Source organism: Lygodium microphyllum, chromosome 30 (assembly GCF_053477565.2).
Source record: "Lygodium microphyllum isolate KBCC chromosome 30, Lygodium_microphyllum_v1.1.10, whole genome shotgun sequence".
In the NCBI taxonomy this organism is placed as follows: domain Eukaryota; kingdom Viridiplantae; phylum Streptophyta; class Polypodiopsida; order Schizaeales; family Lygodiaceae; genus Lygodium; species Lygodium microphyllum.
This window is the reverse complement of record NC_141164.1, coordinates 84,579,553-84,592,513: the sequence shown is the minus strand read 5'-3', so window position 1 is coordinate 84,592,513 and position 12,961 is coordinate 84,579,553. Positions and strand designations below refer to the sequence as shown.

The 12,961-nt window shown below is 37.2% G+C and overlaps 1 pseudogene; it reads left to right on the top strand.

Moving 5' to 3' along the window:
* The first annotated feature begins 1,618 nt into the window (after positions 1 to 1,618).
* LOC148010063 (purine permease 3 pseudogene) lies at positions 1,619 to 3,267 on the top strand (annotated as a pseudogene).
* The last annotated feature ends 9,694 nt before the right edge of the window (positions 3,268 to 12,961 follow it).

The following is a 12,961-nucleotide window of genomic DNA, read 5'->3' as shown; positions in this document are numbered from 1 at the left end:
TAGACCCCTCCTCAAATGGAACATATCATGGATAAATATTCAAGCTATGTGCCATTTGAATGTCTCAATGATTGCACTATAAAAAGATCTCCATTGAGTCAGGTGCAACTTTTTGCTTCTACCATAGGAATTCTTGGTCATTCATGGGAGGATTCTTATTTCCATCATTGATGGCAGACAATAAATCGATCTATATTAAGTAAAGCTCCATTTAAGAGGTCCAACTTAATAATGGTGCATGTCAACTTCTCAAATTTGAGTAAATGGAAAGAGGCCTAACACGAAGATTGTGGATAGCAATGAGATGAGACATGATATTGCGTTGTGTCCTTCACTTTCACCTATTCTTTTGAAAAAGAAGATGTTCAATTGATGCATGATAGCAACAAACTTTAAATGCATGAATGAATGCCTATGGAATAAGAATGAAAAGAAAATAAAGTGTCAGGCTAAAAGTGAAAACATGAGTATTTATATTAACATCATTGGCCTATAATCACCTCAAAATTTAACCAATAAGGTAAATGAGTAGATGGATAAGATTAGGTGGATAATCTAATGTAATAGAGTGTACCAAGCTTGGGGGAGCCACTCATGAATATGTGTTTGTATCATGTGGACTCAAGCTAAGGCATTTTTGAAATGTTATTTGGATACAATTTTTCCATACAGAAGGGTGTTGTATAAAGGGATCATGTACATATTGAACAGAAAAGGTTTATGTTTTATATAGGGAGAATTTATACACAAGAGTATTTATAAATAGGTTTTGAATGCGTCTGATATATATATATATAGTGAAACCCCCCTCTCCTCGAGTTACCAAGGCCTATAATGAAAGGGGCATGGGTGTAGTCAATGCTCCATCCACTATCAACCATAATAGGTTTTTTCTTATTTTTATCTTTTGTCTGGACACTACAAAGTCTAAGTGATGTGTCATTTCGTCTACTCCTATCTCTATAAGAAAAGTAGAATACAATGTGATGAAGAAAAGTCATTTGACAGCTTTATTAATAATAAGAAGTAAACTTTCAAGAAGCCACATGCTTAGCTATTTCAACTCACTACTCACATTCACCTCCAAAATTATAAAGTCTTTTGATATCATTTAACAAAGCAATAGTTACATATTGAAAAACACATAGGAGAAAGGTGACTTTGTGTAGAGAGAGTGCATCACGAATAATGTTTTGACAAGACGATGATGAGCGTTGAGCGTGTATGCACCCAACAAAACCTAGACCATAGTATCTAGCTACTCTAGTATTTTCTAAGAAAATGGGGAGTGGCAGGGCACTTCGTATTAATGAAACTGTAGCTCTCACGTATTTTGACATTGTTGTCAGCCGGCCGACTCCCACATAGTAGAATGAGGGTCATGTGCGCAATATTGAGCTTATAAATAGGTTCGGCTTGTTGCCTGAGACGGTCGGGACTCGATCCGCCGAGGAAACTTGAAAGCTTTTCTCGCTTCCAGTCCTAAAGTCCCACTCCCTCTACGGTCTACCCCTTTACGACCGATGGGCACTCTTTCTTTGGAGGTCGAGTCCGTAAGCCAGAAAGTCAGCAGTCCACGTCTCCTCTCAAGCGGCCGGATGAGCAAGTCGTGGTGATGGGGGAGTCTCTGCTAGAGCAACGTGGTAAGAGACCAGACGGGCACTGTATACCGTGATCAGCTCTCTTATTATTCATGATATGCTTGTCCGTCGTTAATTTTATGTTGTGCGCTTCTATTAATAAGACTGTTGCTTGCACTGACAGAAATATAAGCTATCGCCCAGTGGGCCGCCACAGCTGAAAAAGAAAATATAACTCAGGGTACTAGATGCCGTTAGAATATTCTTGTGCGCCGTAATGCTGTCGGTTCATGTTAATGTGATTTGGTCGGAGCGGCTGTTTGAGCGTTGCCACTGTGTTATCTTCTTTGATTAATATCTGTCAAGAAGATTGATTATTGCCACTTGGCACTGCGGCTTCTTTCTCGTATTTGACAACTGGTGGTATCAAACTGCAGAAGACAATTGCGAAAGAGGGATGAGCGGCAGGGATCCGCCAGAGGACCCACGGTCGACGAGCTGGAGATGCAGGACAGTACTGTTCGCGAAAGGGATAGGCTTCTGGGTGCTGATGACAGTGAGCAGCATAGCGCTAGTGCTGGGCCTGTCCTCGGGCACGCTGCTGGGGCGGCTCTACTTCGCGCACGGGGGCACACGGAGGTGGCTTTACACCTGGATAGAGAGCACGGGCTGGCCGGTAATAGCCTTGGTCCTGCTGGTGTGCTACAAGTGGCAGGGGTTAAGGCCGCCGCTGACGCCGCTGGCGATGATCTATGCGGCCCTGGGCTGCATGACTGCCTTCGACAACTTGCTGTACTCCTGGGGCCTGTCATACCTGTCCGTCAGCACCAACTCGATCGTGTCGTCGAGTCAGCTGGCGTTCAACGCGCTGTTCACGGTGGCACTGGTGCGACAGCGCGTGACGGCGTCCGTGGTAAACTGCGTCGTGTGCATCACGGCCGGGACGGTGCTCATGGGGGTGAGCGCGGGGCCGACGGACCGGCCACCGGGCGTGACGGAAGTGCAGTACGCGGTCGGGTTCGTGACGACCATTGCGGCGTCGGCCCTGTTTGCGTTGCTGCTGCCGCTGATCGAGCTGCTGTACGTGAAAGGCGTAGTAGGAGGTCGGCAGGCACAGCGCAGCTTCGTGGTGGTGATGGAGGTCCAGGTACGTATTATTTGTTGTTGACGCTTTAAGTAGGTTAGCATATAAGCTACCTCGCAAGTGAGTGAAGACGCTTTAACTTAAGTCGACTGAGAGAGAACGAGATTGCATGTTCTGCTGCAGGTGGCCATCTCCATCGTGGCCTCCGTGGTGTCGCTGATCGGGATGTGGGCCGCAGGAGATCTCAAAGCCATCCATCGCGAGGCGATACACGCCTTCAACCTGGGGCCGACGAAGTACGCCATGACGCTGCTGTGGTCCGCTGTGGCCTGGCAGCTCTACTTCGTGGGCGGCGTGGGGGTGATATTTGCGGCGTCGTCCCTCATGTCCTGCGTGCTCATGACGGCTATGATCCCGGCCCTCCCCCTCCTCGCCCTCGTCTTCTTCGGCGACCACTTCGACGCCCTCAAGGGCATCGCCCTTGCCCTCTCCTTCTGGGGCTTCTGCTCCTACATCTACGGCGGCTACCTCGAGCAGCGTGGCAGCACATCGTCAAAACCAGTGCCATCAGCAGCTGCAGCCAGAATAAGGATCGATATGTAAATGATCTGTTCTGTCCTCGCCGGTGCCGCAGCCTTAAATGTCAGCAGTACTTTGAGGACTTAAATCATGTTTTAACTTTCCACGCACGTTCTGAATCTCACCACTCAACGATTTGTATGGCCCTTTGTACAGACATGCTAGTAACGAGTGTTCACGAAAAACCGAGGTTTAATGTAAAATGAATTGTACATTTTAACAAATTACCTTTAAAAATTTAAGTAAAAGGTTTAGTGAATTTTATAAAAAATAGGATACAAATTACTGGCACTTAAAATAATATTTGGCGGGCTTCCAGGCAGGCATTAGACCTTGGCGACATACTTTGTCTAGGGTGGTAATCGAGGCGGGCACAGGCGGGGCATCAAGCGGCGCTTTCATCAGAGCGGCGGGCGCTTCCTCCTCCTCCTTCAGGGCGGGCGCCAGCAGGTGGTGCTTTTTCCTCCTCCAATGACACCAAGCAGCACTGCCTCCTCTTGGAAAGTAAATCTCATTTCTCAATTATTTTCTCATCCTATTTGCATGTAAATTTGTGTCTCCCTTGACAAGGTTGGCCAAGCCCACCCCGTTTAAGCTTAATTGTTCTTCTATGCAATATAAGAGCTTGAAATGGAATCTAAAGTCAACCTGGAGGTCGACACCTTCAATAATTGAGAACATTACATCTTTGGAGTAACACACTTTCTAAGAAGATTGGGAGGGATGCATCTACTTGTAGGAGAAAGACTTTGTAATGTGATTGCTAGGTATACAAATGTGTGTTTAACTGGGACGGAGGGTGGTGGACCAGGAAAATAAATAAAAGAAGGGAAAAGCTTGATGAGAATGTTGCTAGTTATCCATTAATCTAAGTGGAAGAAGGTTTACATATTTTACACCCCTTTTGCAATGGTCTCCAATGATCTTATGAGGAGGCCTTAATATTGATGGGGTTAACTTTTGAAATAAAAATAAAAGCAATTTTAATTTCATCCATCTCTAGTACTGAATATACTAACGTCGCCCTAGGGAGTTAATAATTATTGTTACATTTGAAATCTTAGGTATGATTCACAAATAATGTAGAGACAAGTGATAGAAGATGTATATTTGTCTACTTCCATGTGTTTGTGAAAAAAGGTTTGTATAGTAACTTACACCCCTTTTACAATGGTCTCCAATGATCTTATGAGGAGGCCTTAATACGCATGGGTAAACTATTGAAATAAAAATAATAGCAATCTTAATTTTCTTTTATTTAATTGCAAAAAATGAAAGATAATCAGTAGAAAAACAATCAAATGCAAACATCACTCTTAACTATACCAGGCTTTACATCAATGAAAGTAGAGAACTCTAAGTACTCAAATGTTGAAAGCAATGGTAGTACCTCGGAGGTAGATGCATGTATTGCAGAAAATGTGGGTGAGGAAGAGGCAATTCGTATTAAAAAGCCAAGATGTACATGGAATGAATCTTGGGTAGTTCTCTTTGAGTGAGCATGTTTTGATAAATCACTAGGAAGAGTGTTTTGTAACATATGCAAAAATCATAAGAAGTGTAAAAGTGAGTATGGCACTACTGGGTCCATTAATATTCAACTTAGTGCGATAAAGCAACATGCAGACTCCAAGGCATATAAGTTTACAGCTTATGTGCAAGGACACAATCAAAAGGCATTTGAAAATGGGTTACAAATACAGCAAGATAATGCAGGTGATAGTGTGCTATGTTTGTTCAAAGTAGCTTATTTCATTGCAAAAGCATAATATGTCTTTTTTGAAATTTGGTCCACAATTGGAACTATTGCGTTGTTGTGGTGCTGAAAATGTTCCAGAATACATGTGTAACAATGACAAGGGTGCAACCATGTTTGTGTCTTTTATTGCTGATTCCATGAAAAATGACCTTATGGACAAGGTAAAGCAATCTTCTTTCTTTGGGCTATATGTAGATGAGTCTACGGATGTCGCAACTACTTCGCATATTATTATGTATGTCAGCTACATGTGGAGACATGAGCCACATGTTTCTTTTCTTGGTTTGCTAGAAGTATAGGACAAGTCACCAAAAGGATTATAGGCGTTGCTTTCAGAATTTTTTGTAAAACATGGAGTTGATGTGCCAAAGATGGTTAGTTTTGGATCAGATGGTGTATCAGTAATGGTGGGAAAAGAAAATGGCCTTGCTACTATGTTGAAAAAAGGTAGTCCATTTCTTACTGCAATCTATTGTGTTGCACATCGAGTGCATCTATGTGTAGGTGATGCAATGAGGGGAAGTGATTATGCACGCAAAGTAGATATGATTCTTAATGAAATTGTACCTTCATAAAATCAAGTCCTTCACATTTAAAAATATTAGAACAATTAGAGCAAGAGTTTGATTGTTCTACACTTCATGTAAAGAACATTCATAAGATCAAATGGCTAAGCCAGCACAAAGTTCTTCAAACCATTTGCGAAGTTATTGAGTCACTTTTGGAATTTCTGCGCGTTCAAAATCCATCTCTTTAAGAGCTGGTGTCATGCTTTGAGTTTGTCTACAGTGTACATTTTCTTGTTGATTTGTTGGAACATGTATCACATTTGAGCTATATATTTCAGAGTGATTTTGTGGATGTCACAACAGTTCCTAGTATTATTAATGTTGCTATTGGGGCCATTGAGTTAGAGTTTATTGTTGACCCATATGTGGATGTTAATGCTTGGAATCATGATAGCAAAGGATATCCTATTATTCCTAATTATGGCTCTAAGACCGGTCACTTGGCATCTTTGAGGTCATCTACAAAAGGTGATTGTTTTTGTGGTGTGAAGCTACAAAGATATGTGATAGGGACTGATTTGCATATTGCTCTTACTTTTCAAAAAGAGTATTGCTCTCAATTGTTGACTGCTTTGAGAGAGAGATTTGAAGACAACTCCATATTGAAGAACTTAAACATATTATGTCCCTCTTCCTTCCTCGTTGGACAACTTTTTAAGATGTATGGGATTGAAGAAGTGAATGCCTTGATTAACTTTTATGTATCTCCTAAAACAATTGATAGTCATGTATATGAAGGTGTGATTGATGGTATGAGCTTGAGGAGGGAATTTCAGATTTTCAAAGTTCAAGGTTCCTTGGATTGGAAAAACCTAGCTTTAAAAGATACTTGGACTCGAATTAGCTTCAATCCAGTGCTATGCGAGAAGTATCAAAACTTATTAAAGCTTAATCAAATTGCATTATTGTAGTGTTCAAGCACTGCCATTTGTGAAAGAGGCTTTTCCATTCAAAACCTAATAAAGACATGCAATAGAAATCAGCTTGATATAGCACATATGGAAGCTTTAATGATGATTTCTATTGAGGGTGGTACTCTACCAGAAATGGACTTTACCAAAGCAATTGAAGCATGGAAAATTTGCAAAACATCAAGGCATATCTATGGTGCTCCTCAACCTTAATTTGTAAGGTTTTTAATGCTCTATATTTTGTTATATTTAAATTCATGTTATTTTAAAGTATACTTATGTAACTTTTACTTATGTTTGAGCTTTAAAATTATGTGTTTTGCAGGTGTGGACTTGCTCACTGATTGGCTTCTTCGTCTCCTACTTAAGGAGTTGAGTCTTGCCATTCTCTTTATACACTTTTGAGATATTTAAAAAGGTGTTTTGAAGCTCACGTAGCCTCTCTTTTTTATGTGCAGATGATGCTTTTTTGCTTGAAGATGACTCCTAACATGGAATTTTGGGACATTTGCATATCTTACTTTGTATAAGAAAATTTGTATGGGGACTATGTGACTCATCCAATGTCGAAAGACAATAGTTAAGCTTCTAGGATGCACTTGATATAGCTTCAAGATAGTAGCTTCTTTTTGTAGTATGAATAAAGCTACCTTGTGTGATTCATTCACTCACTCTCTATTATCTTGGATCCCTGTTTGTCATTCAGGATGCCAACTATAATACAAAATCACTTCATTTTGTGATAAGCTCTATATTGCAAATTAAATTTTTTAGAATGTAAGATTATTTGGTACAAGGTTATTGATAGTTAGATTTTGAATTTGAATGTAAAATATCTTAAACGTTTAAGTAATAAATTTTTGAATTATAAATATTGACAAAAACCTACATTTACACATGTCTAAAGGTTTTTGTATTTCCTATTAAAAAAAAATTTCGTGAACACTGCTAGTAACTTCCACATTCATGAGTACCCTACCGTGTACATGGGACAAATGATATCAGACATATAAAGCACAAATGATATCAGACATATGACAATAAATATTGAATCGTCAAAGGTGAACACTGCCTCAAGAAGACAGCACCACACATTGTGTGGTGCTATGTGATGCAGACATAATTTGGCCATGTGATAGAGACTCACGAGTCACTGGGAGAGAGCAACCAACAAAAATCCACTTCTTGACGCAACCTTAATGGCCATCCTCAAAAGTATCCACAAGCTGCATCAACACATTATTACCGACTATCCTCAGAATTGATGATCGTTGAAGATTTGAACAATTGAAAACATATTTCAAATTTGTTGTAAATAGTGGATAAGCACTTCAACACATTTGATTTAAATAGTTGAACCCATTGTTAAAGTTTTATTAGAGTAAGATTGGACTATTATACCAAACATACTTGTTACTTGAGTATTTCTTTGGTGGAAAAATTTTGAGTTGGAGGAATGAGGTTCATTCAACCATTTAGTTTGTGTCTCATCATTGTTGGACTACTTTATAAAATAACTACTCTATGCTTCGCAAACTAACTCTTTTCCATGCAAATGCCCTTCATATAGCATAAGGTCCACTACAAACACACTTACAAACCTTTTGGGTAATATTTCATCTTCAGAGGTACATTTGAAATATTTCCAAAGACTCCCTAAACAACTACCTTTTTTTCATATTCTAATTCAAAATCACACATTGTTTAGTCAATCTTTTGAAAACTTGATATAAAAATGAGTAAACTTTTTGAATAGTATCATATTTGGCACCTTGTAAGGCACCTATATTTTGAAAGAAAATTTAAAAGGGGACCATAAGAGAAGCATACAATTTTTATCCATCACAAAAAACTTACTATTCATCAAGACTCCACATACACATGCTAGCAAGATTTTAAAACATTTACCAAATTTATACTAATTGAAAAAATAATAGATATTTCAACAACAAGAGATTTAAAAAACTTGATTAATTTTATTTTTGTAAGGCATTCACTCTTCTTTATCTTCCTCTTGTATTACACCATCAGTATCATTAGCTTCTGTCCATGCACCTTTTGAGCTAAATTATGCATCCTCTTCTCTACTATCAACAATAGCATTGCCTTTATCTAAATGCAGACTTTGTTTTTCCAAATTTTTGGCTCTACTTCTAGTACATCCTGTTTTTCTAGGCTCATTATCATGTTGACATCATCATCATCTTTCTACAAACAAAGAACTTTCTCTTTGTAAATTGCAACAGTTGACTTCTTGGAATGTCCAGTTGTTGTAAGGAAAAGATCATATAGTAATTTATCCACCTTATCAAGTTTTAATATGCTTGTGCATTGGCTTGACTTTTGTTGCTTTTTTTTGTTGTAGGATTTTTGGTAGTGTTCATGTCTAGTGTGTATTTACCGGCAAGTGCATCCTTATACTTTGTTTGAAACTAGTGTACTTCTATGGAGCATATCTTACCTAAAGTATCATCCTTCTTAACTTCCAAAACTTTTCCTATCCAAAATGGATGACCCATCTCATTATCCTCAACCAATGGTGATCCCACCTTAATATCATTAATATCACCCTGCCATATTTCTTGTAGCTTCTCAGTTGTTGTTCTAGATATTCTATTACCAATATACATTTCTTGCTCCTTAGGATGTAAGGACTTTTGGATCTCCTCTGACATTTGTACATTGCTCCTTGCAAGAGGATTTATAGTACTCAAACTTTTAGGCCATGCAAAAGGTTTTGTTCGATGCCAATCATCATTTTGTATTTTTGTAAGTATTTTCTCTTGGTCTTGGAAAAAATAATCCCACGAGGTCCCATCCAATGTGCTTGCATACTTTGTTGCTTTCTTAATTAATTGCCTTTGTTCTTGTATACATTTGGCATAGTCAATCTCTTGTCCCTTCTTACATGCCTTCTTGCCCTCTTTGATGGAATCCAAGGGTTTTTGTTTTACTACAAGCATTATAGTATCTGGGATATATCTCCAAGAATTTAAGTCCCCTTGAAGGCAATCACTCGTTATTGAAAGAGATTGGCTTTCTATATAGATGTAATCACTCGTTATTGAAAGAGATTGGCTTTTTATATAGATGTAATCTACTACCTTTCTTTTTCCTCTTTATTAGAAATGCATGTTGAAAGCTAAGGTTATTTAACTTGTGCAAAGATTTTACCTTTTTTTCCTTTGATCCATGTGCAAAAAGTTTGACAACTGGTTTTGATGTATGAGCATCCTATATGACATATCATTTCAAACAAGCTAAAAGCAATGTGTCGAGATACTCACTTAGAAGATGTGCTGAACATTTAATCAGTATGATCATGTGTATTAATCACCTGGGGAGGTCACTCATAAATATATGTATGTATCACGTGGATTCAACATAAGGGATTTTAAAAAAATAAAATACACATTTTTTACATACAGAAGGGTCCCGTGTAAAGGGGCTACTTATAGATTGAATAGAAAAGGGTTATGTTTTATTAATAAAAAATTCATAGATAAGGATATTTATAAATTGGCCTTGAACGCACGTGATATAGAGGGTATACATATAGCGAATTACCCATTATTAATCACCATCAAAAAATTCACTTTGACCTTTTGAAATATCCACATGTGTACAAGCATGTTGAGGTAGCGTAGAACTATTTGATTTTTATTCTCTCTTATGTTATCCAAAACTGCAAATAAAGTATAAGTGCTAAAGCACCCTTCCAACCAAATAGTAAAATGCTCAAAATTGTGATCATAATATTAGGATCATTATGAACATTTGGATAAGTAAAGAATACTCTAGAATGAACTCTTCCATGGTACACAAGGCATCCCATTAAGTGCATTTCAACTAGAGTTTCTTTACTCACATCCTTTAGAAGATGAAGAAAGGAGGTAAGTGTGACTCTTTCTAGTCTATACCATCAATGTAGGTCCAATATATCTTTCTAGTATAGAAAAATACTTAGGCTTATGTTGCATGGCCTTTTTTCTCTCTATTGATTGCTCTTCCCAATGAATTTGTAGTGCTTCCTTTGCCATCAGAAGCTCCTCATCATCTCTTGCATTTTTTCATTGAGCTTTTAAATTTCTATAGATGCTATATACTCTGAGATATTCTCCCATTCTAGCTTTCCTTGGGATTCATCTCATGTAAGTTACTCATGAATATATGTGTGCATCACGTAGGTTCAAAATAAGGTATTTTTAAAATACCATTTTTATACATTTTTTGCATACATAAGGGTGTAATATAAAGGGGTTATTTACAGATTGAATAGAAAAGGGTTATATTTTATTTAGGAAAAATTCATAGATAAGGGTATTTATAAATAGGCCTTGAATTCACATGATTTAGAGGATACACATATAGTAACTTGCCCAAGGGATTGATACATTGCTAAAGAATGACTTTCACAATCTAGTGAAGTGTGGATAGCTCACAAACTTGTCTACATTTTGAAGCATAACTTGCTTGTAGATGTAATATAGTTCAGTCTCCTAGTAAAATTATATGCAAGATGCAACCTCCTTGATGTTGATCTAACTTCACAATGTGCCTTAAAGAACATTTCCATCCAAGAAAGTGCAACCTTGCCTAGAGGACCAATGGTAACATTTGGCTCAATCATACTTAGACATTCAACATTTGACTCTTTTAAGATGAGACTGAAGCATATTTAAAATATTGTCCTTCAAATCATTGTGCTAAAAAAATAATACTCAAACTTTCCACATACCCATAGTATCAATATTGAAGAAGAAAAGCATCCTATTGATTTTACATCAAAGAAAAATAACAATGTGAAAGTGCCTTTAGTTTTTGATAACCATATGTAGCAAGAGAACTCTTTTAGCAACAATCACATTGTAATGCATATTTGATTTTTGTATCACTTACAAGTAACCTAGCATGCTCCATACCATAACTTCTTCTATTCTTTTGGATAATTGTTTTACCACCACATCATTATTGCATGCATGAAATATATTTAGATGATTTGTGATGCTGATAGTATGAGTGATCTACATCTATTGATGATTGCACCTCTACATCATTAAGAGAACCTTTAATATCCTCTAAAGTATTGGGATCAAATGAATCAAAGGACGACAGATCCTGTTTCTTGACAATATTCACATCATTTTTCCTTGTAATCTAGGTTGGACTACATGCACTTGATAAGATCTGCATGTCAAAGGATTCAAAAGATTCCAAAAAGAACGACTTGATGCAATGAGTCATGATAAAACTAGATCAACTTGATGCAATGCATCAAGTTATAGTGAATATATTAAACATGTTTGGTCACCCAAGAAAGAAATTTTCCTAAGAATATAGAGAACTTGATGTACTACATCAATGTTCTGAGAAACTTCTAACTTCTTAAAGGCAACTTGCTGGATTATGTTGAGATTTTTTTCAATATCTCCTTTGATTTGATACAATGCATTGAGTTTGAGTAGAGATATATTATAATGTCTAGTTTCAATTGATTTAGTGTAACAAGATTCTTACAAAGTATGTTAATTCAACAAGGTTTCTTAAATATTTATTTAGTAAAAAAAATTTGAGTTGGAGGAATGAGGTTAATTCAACCATTTAGTTAGTGGCTCATCTTTGCAAGCCTACTTTATAAAATAACTAGTATACACTTTGCAAACTAACTCTTTCCCATCAAAATCTCCACCTCAAAAGTGAATAGGTTTTCAAATTTTGTATAAGCATTGGGAGTATATGAGTGATGACTACATGTGAATTATTGTCAAAATGCATTAGTGCACACAATTCTACATATTAATTTTGTGTTTTCAATCATAGGTCATATGCATGTACAAGAAGATCCTAATGAAGATTGAAAAAGAATATCAATTGAGATATTTTAACTACCAATGCTATAACATGGAGAATGCCAATCAAGTGACAATCTGATGCATCCATGTTATGGACAACATGCATAGATAGCTTGGGCATTATAGAGATGCTTTATGGCTTGTGGATTTTCTAAAATGACTTGGTGACTATGAACAATATATATAAGTAGCTTGGGGATATGTAATACATAAGGTTTTGTAAGGATTCATACAAAGATTTTTGTCCACAAATAGCTTGATTGACACCTTCTTGGACTGTAAAAAAATCTAATGGGCACATCTATTGTAATGTTACATATTGCATCAATAGATCCACGTATAATTTTGCATATACTTTACAAAAGATGAAACACAATTTTTTGTGGATATTATAATGTGATTTATCCAAAACTTTATTAGTAGTTTTGACATAATTAAATATGCATTGCATCTACAATTTTTATGTTCTTTTTTACAGTGTCATTAATATGTCTCTCATAGGGTAAATAAACCAAAAGCTACTAGTTTTACAAAACAATTTCACAACTAGCAACCTTTGGGTTTTCCTCTTTCCACTCCCCTCCCCCTTTATTGTGCTATTATTGGACATTACTTTTACAAATCAAA